This window comes from Gopherus flavomarginatus, chromosome 1 (assembly GCF_025201925.1).
Source record: "Gopherus flavomarginatus isolate rGopFla2 chromosome 1, rGopFla2.mat.asm, whole genome shotgun sequence".
NCBI lineage: Eukaryota > Metazoa > Chordata > Testudines > Testudinidae > Gopherus > Gopherus flavomarginatus.
The window spans coordinates 369,966,016-369,986,546 of NC_066617.1; the positions used below are offsets into that span (position 1 = coordinate 369,966,016).

Below are 20,531 nucleotides of genomic sequence, written 5' to 3' on the forward strand. Positions count from 1 at the left end.
TTATATAATTCTATGATTCTATGACAAGGTTCCTCACCAAAGGCTCTTAAGTAAAATAAGCTGTCATGGCATAAGAGGGAAGGTCCTCTCATGGACTGGTATCTGGTTAAATGATAGGAAGCAAAGGGTAGGAATAAATGGTCAGTTTTCAGATCTTGCCAGAGTATGTTGTGAAGGCTAAGACTATAACACGATTCAAAAAATAACTAGATAAATTTATGGTGGATAGGTCCATCAATGGCTGTTAACTAGGGTGGGCAGCGATGATGTGCCTATCCTGTTTACCAGAAGCTGTGAATGGGTGACAGAGGATGGATGTATTATTTGATGATAACCTGTTCTGTTCATTCCCTGTGTGGCACCTGGGATTGGCCACTGTCGAAAGACAGGATACTGGGCTAGATGAACCTTTTTCCTGATCCAGTATGGCAATTTTTATGTTAATGATGGATAGCCAGTATTCACATGCGTGTTTCCTGTTGGTGCAGGTTAAGGTTTTCCACACATCGACATGTAGGAATTATAGACGCATGAAGCACCATCAAATATAGAATTGGCATTAGTAGGGTCAATTGTTCATAATTCATTTATCTGAGCAATGAAAATGTCATTTTTCAGTATGTGAAGAGGGACCAATCTGTTTCACCCATGAGAACAACCTCCAGTACTGGATGTAGTGTCTCATATTAAAATTGTCTCTCCAACCAGGCATTTGTACTGCTGCCGTCCCCGTGGAACCTTGGGCACATACAGAAAGTCAGGGGAATGTATGGTACATGTAGGAGACACCATTCTATCTCAGAGTTACACATCTTCTCCTCTACTTCATGTCAGATTCCAACACAACCAATTTCACCAACCCCTCCACCTTCATCCTGCTCGGCATTCCAGGCCTGGAGAGAGCCCGTGTCTGGATCTCCATCCCCTTCTGCACCATGTATATCATAGCCATCTTGGGGAACTTCACCACCCTGTTAGTCGTGCAGAGGGAGCCGAGCCTCCATGAGCCCATGTACTATTTCCTCTGCATGCTGGCTGTCACCAACCTGGTCCTGTCTACATCCATCCTGCCCAAAACACTCAGCATCTTCTGGTTCTATTCCAGGGAGATCGATTTCAGTGCCTGCCTCACCCAGATGTACTTCATTCACTGCTTCTCAGCGATGGAATCTGGGATCTTTGTGGCCATGGCTTTTGATTGCTATGTGGCCATCTGCAATCCCCTGAGACATTCTACCACCCTCACAAACCCTGTGGTGGTCAAGATTGGCCTGGCTGTGGTGTTGCTCGGTGGCATGCTCATATTGCCCTATCTCTTCCTAGCGAGGCAATGGCCATATTGCAGAACCAATATTATCCCCCACATGCACTAAGAGCACATGGCCATGGTGAAATTGGCCTGTGCAGACACCCACGTCAATAATTACTACGGCCTCTTTGTGCTATTCTGTGTGAAGAGTCTGGATGTAATTTTTATCCTCGCGTCTTATATCCAGATCCTCAGGAGCATCTTCAACCTCCCCACAAAGGATGCTCGGCTCAAGACTTCTGGGACCTGCGGATCCCACCTCTGTGCCATCTTCATCTTTTACATCTCCTCTCTCAAGCACCGGTATGGATACAATGTGGTCCTGCATTTCCACGTTCTCATGGCCAACGTGTACCTCCTGGTGCCCCCCATGCTCAACTCCATCATCTACTGGGTGAGAAAGAAGCAGATCCGGGACAGTCTGCTCCATCTTGTTACTCATAAAGGGACCTAAAATTTTCTCCTGGTGCTCTGACTCTCAGACCAAGCTCCGTGCAGAGCTGGCTGGTAACATGATGCTGGGCCCTGTTCCCTGAATCACTTACTGTACAGTCAAAGAGACATTAAAGCCTTTCCTGACCTGACTGTGCTGTGTTAGCATGCCAAACTGGGGAATTGGTCTATGTAGAACTCCTTGGATTCCAGTTTTTTAATTGCTGGTCACTGGACCCGTAAGAACATAAGAACAGCCATACTGTGTCAGACCAAAGGTCCATCTAGGCCTCTCTTAAGATCATGGCCAATTCCAAGTTCCCCAGAGGGAATGAACAGAACAGCTAATCATCAGGTGATCCATCCCTTGACACCCATTCCCAGCTTCTGTCAAACAGAGAATAGGGACCCCATCCCTGACCATTGATCCTCCAATTCTTTTTTTAACCTTGTTATAGTCTTGACCTTCACAATATCCACTGGCGAAGAGTTCCACAGGTTGACTGTGTACTGTATGAAGAAATAGTTCCTTTTGTTTGCTTTAACCCTGCTGCCTATTAATTTTGTTTGGTGACCTCTAGCTCTTATGTGATGAGAAGGATTAAATAACAATTCCTTATTTACTTTATCCACACCAGTCATGATTTTATAGAGCTCAATCATATCCTCCCTTAGTCATCTCTTTTCCAAACTGAAAACTCCCAGTCTTATTAATCTCACCTCATATGGATGCTGTTCCATAACCGTAATCATTTTTATTGCCCTTTTATGAACCCTTTCCAATTCCAATATATTTTTATTGAGATGGGGCAACTAGAGATTGACATACTACAGATTTATATAGAGGGAATATGATATCTTTTGTCTTATTAACTATCCTGATCCTAATTATTTCCAACAGTCTATTAGCTTTTTTGACTGCCACTATGCATTGAGTGGATGTTTACAGAGAATTATCCACAATGACTCTTGAGGTCACAACCCCCACCCAACCTCTTCCCCCAAGGACCTCCTTCTGCCCCACCTATTCCCCCAAGGCCCAGCCCCTGTTCCACCTCTTACCTCTAGGTCCAGCTCTCTTCTGTGCCTCTTCCCCCAAATCATAGAATCATAGAATATCAGGGTTGGAAGAGATCTCAGGAGATCATCCAGTCCAACCCCCTGCTCAAAGCAGGACCAACCCCACCTAAATCATCCCAGCCAGGGCTTTGTCAAGCCTGACCTTAAAAACCTATATGGAGTCCTTGACCTTGCTTCTAGCTCCTCTCCTCTCTTCCCTCTGTCACTTGCTGGTCATCTCCACCTTCCTCCTCTACCCCAGCTGAGTCGGCAGCTGCTGCAGCCTGATAAAGAGACTGCAATAATTGTAGTGAGGATGAAGCACTGGGGTGGGCAGGCCAATGGGGAGCAGACAGGGAAGCCAGGAAACCATATAAAAGCAGCTGAGAGTTGGGAGCAGGGCTGTGTGGCAAGTCGGCAACACTGTGTATCATACAACTTGTGGGCCCTAAAGCTAGGCTACAAAGTCCTGAAGGAATAGACAATTGTGTGGCTTATTTCTTTAGTTTTCAGTTCCCTTTCCTTCCTCTTGGCAGGAGGATGGAAGGAGGCAGGGTCCCTGCAATGGGAATCCTTTGCCCTGAGCCAGGACTTGGAGGCAGGGCAAGGGATCAGCTTTGAAGCTAGGACAACAGCTGAGTAACCTGGAAGGATAAGCCCCTGCACTAGTTGGGCAGAGGGAGAGGTAGCATCGGTATTTCACAGAGAGGAAGATAAACAGGACATCTTCAATTATGCAGCTATTTACACATGTGCACAGCACCTTATCTGGAACTACAGGGCATCCATTGCCCTGGGGATGAAGCTGGGATTGTCCAGTTGAAGCTGGTTAGTAAAACTGAGTCTAACACACGCATTGCATGATGATTTTGATCACTACATTTAGAAGATCTTTAGCTATCTTGCTAGGCAGCGTGATCCCCATGTCATGGATGGACCGTGCCACGCAGTGATAAAGCGATTTACCCAAGGCTGACATTGATCCTCTCTGTTGTATTAGCTGCAGTGAAGTTATTTGTGTGTCATGACCTGTGAAAATGCAGCCCTACTTAAACAGGAGAAATTTATTAAAACAAACAGCTAAAACTACAGCCGCAAAACCAGGCTTCCACATAGCTCACTCTTCTGCCTTGTCTTGTTTGTTTACCAAGGACCACATACAGTGCATATAGAGCCCAACAATGTGCTGAAAGGAATCAGATGAGTTCAGGGATTGTAACTGCTTAATACACAACATACCTCCTGCAGAGAGCACTTCCCACCTTCAAAGGGTTTTAGAAATGTTCACTTAAGAACTCTGCTCTAGTTGATCAGATCAGAGTCTGTCTAGCCCAGTAGCCTGTCTCTGACAGTGAACAGCACCAGGTGCTTGAGAGAAAGCAGATGCTGCCTCTGAGCTCTCTGGACTCTCCTGCCCCTCTGGAGGATTTGAGTGCTACTTGCAGTAGCTTGTGGATATTTTCATTGTACAAACTCCCCCACCCCAGCCATCTTTAGCAGTGGAATAGTTCACAAGGTTACTCTTTCAATGATCTTTTCTGGGCTTCCGTGGTAACACCCTGTTAAGATCCAAAGAGTCACAGCAACTGTCTCAGAGTGTCTGCAGAAGACTGAAGGACAAATACAGAAATTATATCAGTAGTGGGATGTGTGTTAGGTGCTGGTCAGTACAATGCTGCACCTGTTCTATTTGGCTCATGATGGGGAAAGTCCCTTTGCAAACAGAAGCGTCAAAAACTTTATAGGTTCTTTTTTTCCTTTTAAATTAAAGTTGGGATTGTGAAGCAGAAGATGCAACTTCCAGAAAATCAGACCAGCTCATTGATGGACGCCAAATGGGCCCAAATGAAGTCTTGCTCTTCAGAACTTGGAGTCAGTGTCTGGGACACTGTGCCACATATTCTTAATAGGTGTATGCTTACGATATAATTATGATATAAGTATAATACATTTTGTACAATATATGTCTTTTCAGGTGTCATTGGAAAAGTTTTGATTTCCTGAAAAGGACTATCCTATATATATATTGGTATTGGCTGTTTGTAGCATCAATCAGGGTGAGAAACGACTGATTAATAGTCAGTCTAACTAGTATATCAAGCATAGTTTGAGTTTTTGTTTATTTGCTAGGTAATCTGCTTTGATCTGTCTGCTGTCCCTTATGATCACTGTTGTAGTTAAGAACTTGTTTTATTTTGTAATCTGAGCTCAGGATGCTTTTAAGTGACATGTCTGAGGGAGAAAACTCAGCTTGGTTAGCACAAGTGTGTATTGTCCTCACCACATTCAGGGAGGAGCTGGGGGGCAAACTGGGTAACAAATTCATACTGCTTGGAGTTCAGACCAGAGTAGGATGGTCGAGCTCTGGGGTCTTAGGCTGGGGAGCTGGTGGTATTTGGCTGTAGTCTCTCTATTGTTGGTTCATGCAATGGCTGGTCAGAGAGCCTGCTTATAATGCTGGCAGAGGACCAGGAGCAGGTCTGCAGCTTGTCCCAGCAGCACACTGAGAGGGGGACCCCAGACTGGTAAATCAGAGGGCTCAGTGGTAATGGAGTTCTAGGTAGTACATCATGAGGAAACACATCACACTTTGCTCCTCAGAGGTTTCAATCTCCCAACATATTCTGATCCTCTCAGTACTGTCCTTCCCCTCCCAAGCTGCCCTGATTACAACAGCACACTGGTCATCAATGTCCTCTCCATGTTCCACAGTCATCCCTGGCTCTCTCAATTTCCGTGCTGCTCCTAGACCCTAAAACTCTTCCCCTGCACGGGGTTAGGTGCCTCCCATCCGTCAGCTGGGGGATAATCAGTGACTGTGTCTCACCAGTGAGAAATCTCACGAGTGGCAAATGCCAAGACAGACACTTCTGAGGCTTTTCTTGTTAAACCCATAGCACTGCCTGGTGCTTCAAGGACTTCTACACAGAACAATTGCAAGTGGAGAAGTATGCACATTATGTACAGAGCTGGCAACTCTGGGACATGTGAGGGCCTAGATGTGCAGAAACCACTGATAGCTGAATGAAACAGTGGGCCATTGTTACACAGACATTAAAACCAGGATGCTCTGGAACCATTTCCTCACCAGCTCAGTTAGCCACTCATGGCGAGGGTTATACATTCATTTCTCAGTGCGGATACTTTATGGGCTCAAGTCTTTATGTTTCTCACCTAAAATGTTCATCCATGCAGTGCCTCACGGGATCCCTAAGCCTTGTAAAATATACACTCTAGTGTAATGTTTCCAAGGCGCCTCAATCACATGAGAATTTCTCCGCATAGGGGAATTTTTACCATTGTCACGAATAAAAAAATACTCTTCATTAGGCTCAGGCACGAGCTTGCAGGTAAAATGTCTCCAGCTCACTCCTGGGAACATGTTTGTTGATTCCACCATCAGAAGGGTCCATTGTGATCATCTAGTCTGTATAGCAGCTGCCTAAGAATTTCCCCACAATTATTCCTAGTGCAGATCTTTTAGAGAAACATCCAACCTTGATTTAAACATTCTCAGTGATGAAGAATGTGCAAAGACCCTTGCTAAATTGTTCCAAAGATTAATTACTCTCACCGTTTAAAAAAAATTATGCCTTATTTCCGGTCAGAATTTCCTTATTTCAACTTGCAACCATTGGGTCACGTTTCACCTCTGTATGATAGGCTGAGAGGTCTATTAATAAACATTTGTTTCCCATGCAGGTAGTTACAGACTGTGTTCAAGTTACTCCTTAACAACTTTTGTGAAATGAAAAGATTGAGATATTTGAGTCTATCATTATAAGGCAGTGGCTTTTTTTATCTTTTACTGATTCCTGTGATTCTACTCTGAACCCATTTCAGTGTATCAACATCCATCTTTAATCGTGGACACCAGAACTAGACACAGAACTCCAGCAACAGTTTCACTAGTGTCAAACGCAAGGGTAAAATAATTTCTCCACCTCTACTTGAGATTCCCCTGGTTATCATCCAGGGATCAATATTTCCCTTTTCGGCCACATAGTCACATTGGGAGCTCATATTTAGCTAATTATCCTTCACGCCTCCAAATTTTATTCAGAGCCATTGTGATTCACATGATAGTCCTCCATCATGCTACATTCTTTGTTCCTAGATTTAGGGCTGGTCTACACTGGAGGGGGGGATATCGATCTAAGATATGCAACTTCAGCTAGGTGAATAGAGTAGCTGAAGTCGAAATATCTTAGATTGATTTACCTGGGGTCCTCACAGCGCGGGATTGATGTCCACGGCTCCCTGTGTCAACTCCGTTACCACCGCTCGTGCCAGTGGAGTTCCAGAGTCGACGGGAGCGTGTTTGGGGATCGATATATCGCGTCTAGATGAGACGTGATATATCAATCCCTGAAAAATCGATTGCTACCCGCTGATACAGCGGGTAGTCTGAACGTATCCTTAGACATCAACATAGCTATATCAGAACACATATTGGTTGCATCGACCCAGTTTACCAACCAATCTAGACTGCTCTGAAACAGTGACCTGTCCTCTTCATTATTTACCATGTCCCAATTTCTGTGTCATCTGCAAAATTCATTGAAATTCATGTATGAAAATGATTAGCAGCTGAGTTGCAAACACGTCTCTGCTTACACTTGTCTGTTAACACCTGTAACTTATGTCTCAAAAAAAGCTGGGTGGCTTCAAGAAAGTGCCCCATCAAAAGAAACAAGGGAAATTACAGAGATACAGGCCTGTAGCCCTAAATATCAAGACCCCTGGGCCCTTCATGCCCATTCTATTGAGTACAAAGCCATCCCTCTGCATGATAATCTCTGTTTCCATGGTGGAAACTTGGCTCCTTTCCAAAACAAGAATAGCATCATGGATCAAACCTATTGCCTGTCTAGTCCAGTGTCCTTTCTATGAAAATAACAGTGTCACAGGGCCAAAGACTCCCTTTCTCAGGGGGTCCCATGGGAGGGCAGATCAGCATTGTATGTTGCTGTCATGGTTGAAAGCATTGCAAGGCATTTTGGGGGTGGGAAAGGGAAGGTCAAAGATGTGAATGTGGAATGGAAGATTCCTTTACAGGTAGCAAGATGCCAAGAGAGGAAAGAAGGAAGAGAGCGAAAAACGGGTTAACTCAACACTGTAGCTAGCTGGCTCAGTGCTATGATAAGACGCTACGCTGTCCCCAATCCAAGGTCATGGAAATCAGCAGCGGTGTTAATCTCTCACTCAGCCATGGACAACCATAAGAAAAGAAAAAAAGTACATTAAACCAGGGATGCAAAAATGGAAAACACAAGCAAAATGACCAGTGGGAAATGGGGGGAAGCAGAGCTATGGGTTCCTGAAGCTGATGCATTTTGGGAAAAGATAAGAAGGCCACAAAAAGCAGTTTGGACTGGTACAAAAAGCAACAGGCACAGAGGGCCCTGAATGAAAACACTCCCCAAAGAACTCGGGACTTAAAAACCTTCCAAAAAGCCAAAGCAAGTCAGAGATCAACAGTGGACCTTGAATGGCCTGGGCCTAGGACAGAACTCCTGTCCACCCTACCTCCTCTTCTTCTTCCATTACACCCAGGCTTGGCCAGCAGTGGGTAGAGTGTGTGTGAGTCTGGAAGTGGGTTAGGGCTTGGAGCACTAACGCTTTCTTCCTTCCTCTAAGTAACATGGGGAGCGCCCATCACTCTCCACTGTTATTTTATTAATAAAGCTTTCAAACATAAACACTTGGTGTATTTCATCATCTCCTCCCCTAAAAAAATCCTGTGGCTTCAGCCTGATCACCTGAAGCCACAGGTAAATTGGTAGCAAAAATCTATCACAACAGCCCCATTCCTGCAGTAGAAGGTGTAAGAAACCCAACAATAGGTGGAGGGGGGGGAATGACCTAACCATCCTGAGGGTATCATTCCCTACACATAACAGCTACAGATTAGCTAGTTAGTGCCCTGAAACACATGGGCATTTAGGCTTTCCACATATTTATTTAACTGTAAGTATTGTAACTGGATAGTCTCACTATCCATTTAAATGTCCAAACCCTTCCTGATTCTGACTTAGCTTATGGTCTCAACTACCTTTTGTGGAAACAAGTTCCTCAGTCTAATTAGGCATTGAGTGAAGAAAGCATTTTTTTTATCTGTTTTGAATTTGCCACACTTCAGTTTAATTGAATATCCTCTTGATTTTGTGTTATGGGATAGGGAGAAGTATTCAATCTACTCTCTACCAGTCAGCATTGTATTAACTTTTCTCATGTCCTCTCTAATTCATCTCCATTGTAAGGTAACAAACCCAGTCTTTTCAACTTCTCTCTGTATGACCCTTGATCAATCTTGTTGCCCTTGCCTGAACCCCTCTAGTTCTGCATTATCCTATGTGAGAAGGGATCCCAGTACTACACAGAAGGATCCAGAGGAAGGTGAAACATTATCTGATCTCATGGCTTAGTATTTTCTGTATGATTCCCCATCCCAGTCCTCCTGAATCCCAATGTTTTGCTTAGTTTCTGTCCATGCTTGCAATGTGAGCAGTGTTTCAAAGAGCTGTGTACCATGACTTCCAAGTACCTGTCCTGAGTTCATACAGTTAAGTTAGAACTTTGCTAGGTGTTTGAGGAATTCAAGCTTTTTCCTCCAATGAGCATGCATGTTGTAGTGTTTGACATAGAAAATCATCTGCCGTCATGCTGCCCATTCACCTAGCTAGATTAGTTCCCTCTGAGGACTTCTGTCAACTTGACTGTGACCTAAGTAATCTGTTGCTATTTGTAAATGTTACCACCTCACAGCTCAGCCTCCTTTCTAGATTGTTAGTAACTATAAAATATTTACCGTACTATTTGTTATAAAGCATTTAATCCACCCCCTTTGCTGTGCTTCTCTCCCTTCACAGGCAGCTTGAGAATTTCTGAGTCTGATCGACACATTGACCACCTCATAGCATCTTTAATCTTCACCCCCTCTGACTCTTCAACTTTTCTCTTCATGGGTATCCCTTTCCTGGAAATTGCTCACATCTGGATTTCCATTCCTTTCTCTGCTTTCTATGTCATGGGCCTGTTGTGAAATTTCATAGTTCTGTTTGTTGAAGGCAAAGAGCAGACCCTGCACAAACCAATCTACTTGCTGCTCAGCATGCTGGTGCTCATAGAAATCAGCACGTCTACCTCCGTCGTGCGAAAGGCACTATGAATATTTTTATTCAATTTGAAAGTCATTATTGTGGGTGGCTGCCTCACTCAGATGTTCTTTCTTCATGCAGGTTCTATGATGCACTCAGATATCCTCGAGACAATGGCTTTTGATCACTAAGTTGCCATATGCAACCCTCTGAGATACGCCACTATCCTCACAAATGTACAAATACTTAAGCTAGGAGTCGTGGGTTTGGTAGGAACTGTTCTCTTCATTCTGCCCATGCTCCTGCTCCTGATCACGCAGTCATTATATGCCTACTGCATTATCCCCCATACATACTGAGACCACATGACATCACAGTCAACAGGACATACGTCTTGGTGATAGTATTTGTAGTCACCAGATTAGAACTGATGCTCATTGCCCTGTCCTACAGTCTGATCATCAGGGCCATCCTCAGAATCTCAAAGAAGAAAGTCCACTAGAAAGCTGTCAACATCAGCACAGCGAGATCATGTGATGTTCATGTCCTATCCTTCCTTCTTCTTCTCCACTCTGACACACCGGTTTGGTCAGAGTATTTCCTCATCCCCCCCATGCTCAACCCTATCAAAACCAAAGACCTTCATGACAAAGCAGACCAGTACACCAGCAGATGATGATCATCTGGCACCACTGAGTTTAAACCTGTGTGACAAGAGGGGGAAAGGAGATCTCCTTGTGACTCAAGGGTGCTCTGTTCCATTTTGGCTGAGCTCAGCATTGAGGAAGTTCAGAGTCTGAGAAGCTCCTCACACCTGACATCTTATGTTTCCATCTCCAAGCACTGTTCTCTCAGTTGCTGAGTTCCCTTTCTGTCTGTTACCTGAGCTCTTTCAGCATCACCCATCAGCCCCCACCTCCACACACCCGGACACTTAGCTCTTCCAGACCGCAAGGAGATATTGCAGTTTTTGAAAGTTCAGTGGCTTTCCATTAGACCCTGTGTTAACAGAGTTCTTGATCAGTTTGATGAACTGAAGCTACGCTTTCTGATTGACGAAGACAAATTAAGCAACTGCAATGCTGAACTTCTTTATCATATACGCAGTGATCTGGTGAGCAAAATTTACCTGATTTTTCTACTTCCAATCCTTCAGGAAGCTTGGAGGATAAACCAAATGTTTCCACTGGAAAGTGCTAATACAGGACACTGGTGCTGGAATTGAGGCCATTCTACTAGAAAGTTGTATAACTGCATGCTTTTGAGAACTGGACTGTGTTACCCTGGATTTGAGGGGTGTGTACCCCAGAATGTGATCAAGCCAATTGCAACCATATGATGTGCACTCAGGCAATATGAATTGAATAACCTCTTGATCTTGTGTTATGAGACAGGGAGAACACATTCTCAGTCTACTTTCTACCTGGTGAACTCTATTAATGAACTTACATTGAACAGACCACGGTGAAGTGCCTGGTGTCTCCTGTTTGTACTTGGTTGGCTTAGGTAAGCCCTCAGGTAGCTCAGTTTCGGTATGTGATGCCATCTGCTGACGTGTTGGTTTATAAGAAAGCCTGAAGAGGCTGAATCAACAGCAAAGCAGTGTGAAAATAGGGCCAGCCCAGCTGGGTGATTAGAAGGGTGCAGCAGTTCCAACCACTCCCAGACTGCATCCCAGGGTGACAACCCATCACATTCACACCCTCCAGAGCCCAAATTAGGCCCCCAGATACTTGTGACGCCATCATGGTTGAGGCACTGCAGCCCAAACAAAATATCCAGATGTAGCAGTTGTTTGTTTTCTTTACCATTGTGTTCTTACCCAGTAGGCTGAAATAACACCATACTGAAATGGCCACAGGGCAACAGATCAGGGAAGATCCATGGCTGTTCCCTCAAAAAATGTGGAATACCATCTGAGATGAACTCCAGGTCATTTTGGCCCTGGAAGAGGTGAGGGAATGGCAAAGTGAGTGGAGAAGTCCCTTGGTACTAGATCTGAGGCAGGATGACACAACCAATTTCTTCATTGATTTCTGAAAGATCAACACAGAATTGAAATCTGATGCTTAACTGATGCAGAGAGTAGAAGAACTATTAGAATAATTAAGACCTGCCAAATATATATCCACTTTAGACCTTGCAAAGGGATACTGGCAAATACCTTTGATGCCAGGATCCTGGGAGAAGAAAGCCTTTTCCACACCCTTTGACCATCATTAATTAAGGATCACATCATTTGACCGCCACAGGGTGGCAGTGACTTTTCAGAGGCTAATGGACTGGATAATACAACTGCATGGGCGGTATGAAGTGATATACTACTATGATCAATTAAAAATGGTTTTTGGTCCCGTATCTCATGGCAGCATTCCCACACATAGTGCAGATGGCAGCACATTACACATAGAAAAGAAAAAAAGAACAAGGAGTCCTTGTGGTACCTTCGAGACTAACACATTTATGTGGGCATAAGCTTTCACGGGCTAAAACCCTCTTCATCGGATGCATGCAGTGGAAAATACAGTAGGAAGATATATATACACAGAGAACATGAAAAAATAGGGTGTTGCCATACCAACTATAATGACAGTAATCAATTAAGGTGGGCTATTATCAACAGGAGAAAAAAAACTTTTGTATTAATAATCAGGATGGCCCTTTTCCAACAGTTGACAAGAAGGTGTGAGTAACAGTAGGGGAAAAATTAGCATGGGGAAATAGTTTTACTTTGTATAATGACCCATCCACTCTCAGTCTTTATTCAAGCCTAATTTAATGGTGTCCAGTTTACAAATTAATTCCAATTCTGCAGTTTCTCGTTGGAGTCTGGTTTTGAAGTTCTTTTACTGGAATATTGTGACTTTGAGGTCTATAAATGAGTGACTAGGGAGGTTGAAATGTTCTCCGACTGGTTTTTTAATGTTATAATCCTTGACATCTGATTTGTATCCATTTATTCTTTTACGTAGAGACTGTCCGGTTTTGCCAAAGTATATGGCAGAGGGGCATTGCTGGCACATGATGACATAGATCACATTGGTAGATGTGCCGGTGAATGAGCCTCTGATAGTGTGGCTGATGTGATTAGGTCCTATGATGGTATCCCCTCAATAAATATGTGAACAGAGTTAGCAAGAGGCTTTGTTGCAAGGATAGGTTCCTGGGTTAGTGTTTTTCTTGTATGGTTGCTATAGGTTTGGGGGCTGTCTGTAAGAGCGGACTGGCCTGTCTCCCAAGATCTGTGAGAGTGAGAGAGTGTCCTTCAGGATAGGTTGTAGATCCTCGATGATGTACTGGAGAGGTTTTAGTTGGGGGCTAAAAGTGACGGCTAGTGGCGTTCTGTTACTTTTTTTGTTGGGCCTGTCTTGGAGTAAGTGACATCTCGATATTCTTCTGGCTCTGTCAATCTGTTTCTTCACTTCAGCAGATGGGTAAGAAAATAAAGCCATTGTCAATTGCTAGGCTGAACATACTGCAATACTCAGTTTGCCCAGACAATCTGAGCCCCTGGTATCAGAGAATCGTTTCTTCACTCCTCGGGGAGGCTCTCAAGCTGAAGTTCTCCAGGGTCTATTTTCTGCTCTTCCTGCTGCTCAAAGAACTGAGGGAATTGTCTGGGAGTCCTGCTAACCTGAGAGTCTGCAGGGACTGTACAGAGGAATCATAAAGGCTGTTTCCAGCACAGTGAGTGTCAGATATGTGAGATCAGTACACTGATTATCAAGGCTATGCTTTCCTGTTCCAGTAAGGAGATTTCCACAGCAGAATTATGGTAAGTTGCCTGTTTCTGCATTAAAGTTAGTACTGAGGGCTCACAAAGTGTTCCAAGGTTTAAGTCAAGAACCACCTGGGCAGGAATTCACCAGCACAGAGATTTGAACTGTTTAATATTGTCAGAAACACCAAGGGATTTACCTGGTAAAATTGGAACTACAAATGTGCTGGAAACAGTTTAGACAAATTGTTGATTTAAAAAGCAGTTCCTTGTCTCTTACTTTGTCCTTCTATCTGTCTCAGTAGCTTCCTTTTTGGGGGTGGGGTGGTTTTTCCTCTAGTTCATTCAAGTTTTTCAATTCAGCAACTTCACTGTCCTGTTAGAAAGTGCAGCCAAAGCTCCTGCACATGGTACCTGTATTGCAAGAGGGTTCACAACAAGAATAGGTCTGACACTGGCTATATTCTGCTCTCATTTTCTGCCTTCACTGGGTTACTCCAGATTGACACTGGTCTCCTTGAGAACAAAATCAGGGGCACATGTTTCAGAATACCTGTCCTTCATATCCGGTTTCATAGTGCATCATAAACTGGGGGTTTCTTACAAACTCTTTCAGCACCCTTACAGAACAGCGCTCTCTGTAGCAGGACCCGAAGCCGTGATTTTCACAGCTTGGAACTGAAATTTAAACACTAAGAGTGAAATCTTGGTCCCATTAAGATCAAAGAAAAGTCTCCAAACTCAGCCAGGATTTCACCCTAAATCCACATGTAGGGAGTTAAATCAATGTCATGACTTACACCCGCTATGAGCCTCCACTGACTTCAGCTGGAGTCATCCAGTGGCCTCTAAGGATGGGTGAGCTCGTTTGGACCAATGAAGAACTGACAGAAGAGTTGCTGAAATCTCAAACTCAAAGGCATAGAGATTTAAAACAAATAGGATAACATTTTTTTTTCATGAAGGGAGAGGAGTCTTCTCTCTGTGTGCCCTTGCATTTCTGGTGGCAAGGAAGAGGAAGAGGAAAAGGAAGAGAAGCACCAGAAGGCAGTAAAAATAAAAACATGTTTCTCACTTAGAGGAAATCAGGTGGTGTTGGAAATCTCACTGGGGGAGGTCCAGGAATGCACAGTATATGTGGACCAGGGAGGCTGAGACACTCAGTACCCAGAGCACAGTGGCACAGAGTCCTGAAACTGGATGAAACAGGGAATGGGCATCCTGGCTATTGCACAGACAAATGAGGTGCAATGAGGTCTCCTGGGTTGCAGGGCATCTCAGACTGTAATGTAACATGGACTACATTGTAGCAGGTTCTCTGACACCTTCCTCCTTCCAGACCGTCCCTCTTCCCATGAGCAACCCCACTACAGTCTTGTGGCAATATCAGCAGTAGCCATAGGAAAGTGTGTGTTTCTAATGGGCTGCAATATGTTAAATATTTGTGTCACTATGAGGAAGAGTTACTCACACTGGCTCCTTTTGGTCTCCAAGTCCCTGCTCCCTCCCACCAGGTCTGTCCCTCTCTCCTTCCTGCACAGGTTGAGCAGCTGCTGGGATTCCCTTCACCCCCAGAAAGGCAGTTCAAGCTGATCTCCCACTTTTTCCTGGTGCAGGCTGACACTGATTTTATCCTAGCTTGAGGAGGTAGTTCTGTGAGCTTGTTTTGTCCTGGGTAGTACCAGATTTATAATGGCTCTACAGTCCATGCCCCTATGACTCGGACCCTGGATTTCTCTTCTTCCCCCACCCCCTCACTTGCTCCTTCTCTTAGCTGGCCGGCTGAGGGCTCCTTTCTTCTCCACCACCCCACTCTCCGTCACTGATAAGCAGCCTGCGGGGTGGGGTTTGCTGGCAGAAAGGAGGCCTCAGCCACTGCTTTGCCACTCCTCCAGGCTGCAGGTGACAGACAGTCTGCTGCTTCGGGCTTCCCTGGGGTCAGGAAGCCCGAAGCCACAGACTGTCAGCCAGTTATCCGGAATGGAGTGGAGTGAAGCAGAGGGGACAGAGTCTCTGCCAGCTGCTCAGTTAGTTCAGCTGCTCTGCAGCAGGGGGTGAGGGTGGTCTAGGTCCAGGGAGAAGGTAGATACTTGCTCTATGTGGAGTGGGTGGCAGTGGTTCCTAATTCCCCACACAAGGGGACTCTCGGAAACAAAGAAAGAACTGAGGGAGGTGCTGGACCCAGGCTAAAGAGATTGCTAGGCTGTGCAGGGAAACCTGAGAAACCCAAACTGCAACTCAAATGTAGTTTGTGCCTTGAGAATCTGCCAGACTACCTGTATCCTCAATCATGTTAAGAAAGTGCTATTCATAGGCAATCAAACTAGAGTGTTAAGCTTAGTTTGCATGTTTGATTATTTGCTAGGTAATCTGCTTTGAACTGTTTGCTATCCCGTATAATCACTTTAAATCTGTCTATTGTAATTAATAAACATATTTTATCTTTTAATCTAAACCCAGTGTGCCTTTAAGTGAAGTGTCTTAGAGAAAAATCTGAGTTTGGATACCACAACTGTGCATTCTTCTTTCCACAACGAGGCGGGGGGAGGAGTGAACTGGTTAACAAATGCATACTGCTCTGAGATTGGTCCAGGTCAGGATAGTACAACTCTGAGGTCCTAGGCTACGTAGCTGGTGGTTATTTTGGCTGTAGCGTCTCTATTTTTGTTTCATGTAGTGCCTGGTGAGAAAACCTGCATAGAACTGCAGCTGAGTGTGTCCCTGCCTGTGTGAATGCTGGTGGAGGTGTTGTACTGGGAGTGGGTCTGCAGTTTGTCTCAGCAACACATTGAGAGGGAAGGCCCAGGCTGGTGAGTCAGAGGGCTCACTGATAACCCAGTTACGGGTAGTACCTCAGGGGGAACCCACCACACTTTGCTCCTCATCAGCTTCAATCATCTATCATATTCTGACCCCCTGCCCATACTCTCCTTCCCCTCCGAGGCTGACCTGATTCCAACAGCACTCTGGTCGCCAGTATCTTCTCCACGCTCCTCAGTCATCCCTGACTCTCACAACCTCTGACATGCCCCAGGATCCCCACAGCTCTTCCTCTGCAGGGGGTGAGGTGCCTCCCATCAGACCTGGTCCGTTGGCTGGAGGGTAATCAGTGACTGTGACTCAGCAGTGAGAAATCTCATGAGTGGTAAATGCCAAGGCAGGCACCTGCACGGCTTCCCTTGTTACACACATAAACCCCACGTGGTGCTTCAGGGACTGCTACACAGGAGCAGCTCGCAAGCTGAGAATATGCTCGTTGTATAATGAAAGTGGGCAACTCTGCAACATGTGGGGGCCTAGATAAATACAGCTGCTGTGTGCAGGGACCACTGGTAGGTGACTGAAGCAATGGACCACTGGGACCGAGATGTTAAACCCAGGATGCTCTGGGACCATTTTCTAGCCATTTCTGTTTGTCATTGATGGTGAGGGATTGTACATTCTATCCTCAGTACAGAGATTTTATGGGCTCAAGTCATTATTTCTCTCACCTAAAACATTCATCCATGCAGAGCCTTCTGTAAGCTCAGGTTCGAGTTTGCAGGCAAAATGCGTCCAACTGACTCCTGAGTACATATTCGCAGATTCCAAGGCCACAAGGGACCATTGGATTCATCTTGTCTGTATAACATAGGCCTGAGATTTTCCCCAAAATTATTCCTAGAGCAGAGCTTTCAGAGAAACATCGAACCTTGATTTCAAAATTCTCACTGATGAATAACCCACCATGACCCTTGGTAAATTGTTCTAATGGTTAAGTACTCTCTTTTCTTAAAAAATGTATGCCTTATTTTCAGTCAGAATTTCTTTAACATCAACTTCCATTCATTGGATTGTGTTACTCCTCTGTATGCTAGGATGAGAAACAGACTATTAAATATTGGCTCCAAGTATAGGTACTTAGAAACTATCATCAAGTCGCCCCTTAATCATCTTTTTTAAACTAAATAGATTGTGATCTTTGAGCCTATCGGGATAAGGCAGGTTTTCTAATTTTTTACTAGTTCTTGTGATTCTTCTCTGAACTCTCTTCAGAGTGTCCACACCCATATTTAATCATGGACACCAGAACTGGACATAGGATTCCATCAGCAGTCACTTGAGTGCCTCCCATATCTTGTTCAGAGTCATTGCGCGTCCAATGAGAGTCTCGCATCGTGTAAGCACTGCAAACATTCATTGTTCCTAGATGTAGATATCGACATAGCTTTGTTAGAATACATATTCTTTCCTTTGCCTCAGTTTACCAACCACTCCGGATTGCTCTGAAACAGTGACCTGTCCTCTTCATTATTTACCATCCCCCATTTTTTATGTCAGCTGCAACTTCATCAATATTCAGGTATGAGAAGGGCTAGCAGCTGAAGTTGCTGACACGTGTCTCTACGTATAATTGTCAGATAAAACTGTAACTTATGTCTCATGCAAAGCTGGGTTACCAAAAGAAACAAGGGAAGTAAGAGAGGTGCAGGCTTGTAGCCCTAAATATCAAGGCCTTGTGCCCCTCATGCCCATTCTGTTGAGCACAAAGTCATCACCCAGCATGATTATGTCTGTTTCCATGGGGGAAACTTGGCTCCTTTCCAACATAGGAATGTCATCGTGGATTAGATCAATGGTCCATCTAGTCCAGTGTCCTCTCTTTGAAAGTGACAGCTGCCAGTGCTGCAGTAGAAGGTGCAACAAACCCAGCAGTGGGTGGATGGGGGTGGGAGGGTGACCTTACCACCATGAGGGCATCACCCTTATGCCTAACAGCTAGAGTCTGGCTTGTGCCCTGAAACACGGAGGTGAATAACCTTTCCAAAAAATTTATTTAGCTGTAATTATTATAACCGGATAATCTCACTATCCATGTAAATGTCCAAGCTTAGTGCATGGCCTCAACTAACTCTCGTGGCAATGAATTCCTCAGTCTAATTAGGCATTTAACGAAGAAAGCATTCATTTTTAACTGCTTTTATTTTGACACATTTCAGTTTAATTGAATATGCTCTTGAACTTGTGTTATGAGACAGGGAGAACACATTCTCTATCTACTCTCTACCAGTCAGTATTTTATAGACTTTTCTTGTGTTCCCTTTTGTTCTTCTCCTTTGTAAGGTAACAATCCCAGTGTTTTTAACATTCTTCTGTAAGAGAGTTTCCCTAGGTCTTTGACCATTCTCATTGCCCTTCCCTGAACCCCTCTAGTTCTGCAATCTTCTATGTGAGAACCGTGCCAGTACCACATAGATGAGTCCAGAGGATAATGAAACATTGACTAACTGATTTCATGGCATTGTATTTTCCATATTATGCCATCTCCCACTCCTCCTGGATGTCAATGTTGTGCTTAGTTCCTGTCTATGCTTGCACTGTGAGCAGGATTTCACAGAGCTCTGTACCATGACATCCAGGTCACTGAACCCTTAACCTTATAAGGTGTTTGAGGACTTCAAGCTTTTCCCTCCAATGGATATACACGTTGCAGTTATTGACACTGAAGTTCATCTGCCTTTATGCTATCCATTCACCTGGCTTGTTTAGCTGCCTCTCAGGACTTTTCTGGACTTGACAATAACCTAAATAATCTGGTGCCATTTGCAAATGTTGTCACCTCACTGCTCACCCCCCGTGCTAGATTATTAATAGCCATCAAATATTTACTGCACTATTTGTTATAATGTGCGTAAGCCCCATTGCTGTGCATCTCTCCCTCACAGACATCTTGAGCATTTCTGACACCGATCGACTCTTCGACTACTTCATGGCATCTTTCAACCTCACCTCCTCTGACCCTTCAGCATTCACCCTAATGGGCATCCCTGGCCTGGAAGCTGTCCACATATTGATTTCCATTCCTTTCTGTATGTTCTACATTATTGGCCTGTTGGGAAATTTCACTGTTCTCTTGGTTGTAGGGAAAGAGCAGACCCTGCACAAGCCGATGTACCTGCTGCTCTGCATGCTGGCGCTTACAGACATCGCCACATCTACCCTGGTTGTGCCAAATGCACAGTGTATATTTTGCTTCAATTTAAAGGGACATTACTGTGGGTGGCTGCCTCTCCCAGATGTTCTTCCTTCACACAGCTTCTGTTACGCACTCAGCCGTCCTCGTGGCAATGGCCTTCGATCGCTACGTTGCCATATGTAACCCTCTGAGATACGCCACCATCCTCACCAATGCACGAATAGCTAAGCTAGGGCTCGTGGGTTTGGTAAGAGCTGTTCTCTTCATTCTGCCTGCCCCCCTGCTCCTGAGCAGACAGCCATTCTGTGCCAACCGCATTATCCCCCACACGCACTGTGACTACATGGCTGTGGCAAAGATGTCATGTGTGGACATCAAAGCCTACGGGACTTACAACTTGATAACAGCACTTGTAGTCATTGGGTTTGACCTGATGCTCATTGCCTTGTCCTACAGTCTGATCATCAGGGCTGTCCTCAGAATCTCCTCCAAAAAAGCCTACCAGAAAGCCCTCAACACTTGTACAGCCCACATCTGTGTGATGCTGACATATTATACCCCTGGCCTTTTCTCCAATCTCGCATACCAGTTTGGTCAAGGCATCGCTCCTCATGTTCACATCATCTCGGCTGACCTCTATCTCCTCATCCCTCCCATGCTCAACCCGATCATTTATGGGGTCAAAACCAAAGAGTTTCTAGACAAAGTGGGCATATACACCTGCAAAATGTGATTGCCTGCTGTCATTGACTTTAAACTTGTATGACAAGAGAGGTAAAGGATATCTCCTCATTAATCAAGGGTGCTGTATCCTAGCTTGTCTGAACGCAGCATTGTGGAAGTTCACATTCTGAGAAATTCCTCATACTTAACATCTTATCACTTCATGACCAAACACTGCTCTCTCGATTGCTGTGATCCCTCTCTCTGTCCATCACCTGATCACTGTCAGCATCA

The 20,531-nt window shown here is 44.7% G+C and overlaps 2 pseudogenes; both read left to right on the forward strand.

Moving 5' to 3' along the window:
• Nucleotides 1–827: 827 nt before the first annotated feature.
• LOC127030171 (olfactory receptor 52M1-like) lies at nucleotides 828–1,763 on the forward strand (annotated as a pseudogene).
• Nucleotides 1,764–19,367: 17,604 nt separating this feature from the next.
• LOC127057621 (olfactory receptor 52E2-like) lies at nucleotides 19,368–20,307 on the forward strand (annotated as a pseudogene).
• The last annotated feature ends 224 nt before the right edge of the window (nucleotides 20,308–20,531 follow it).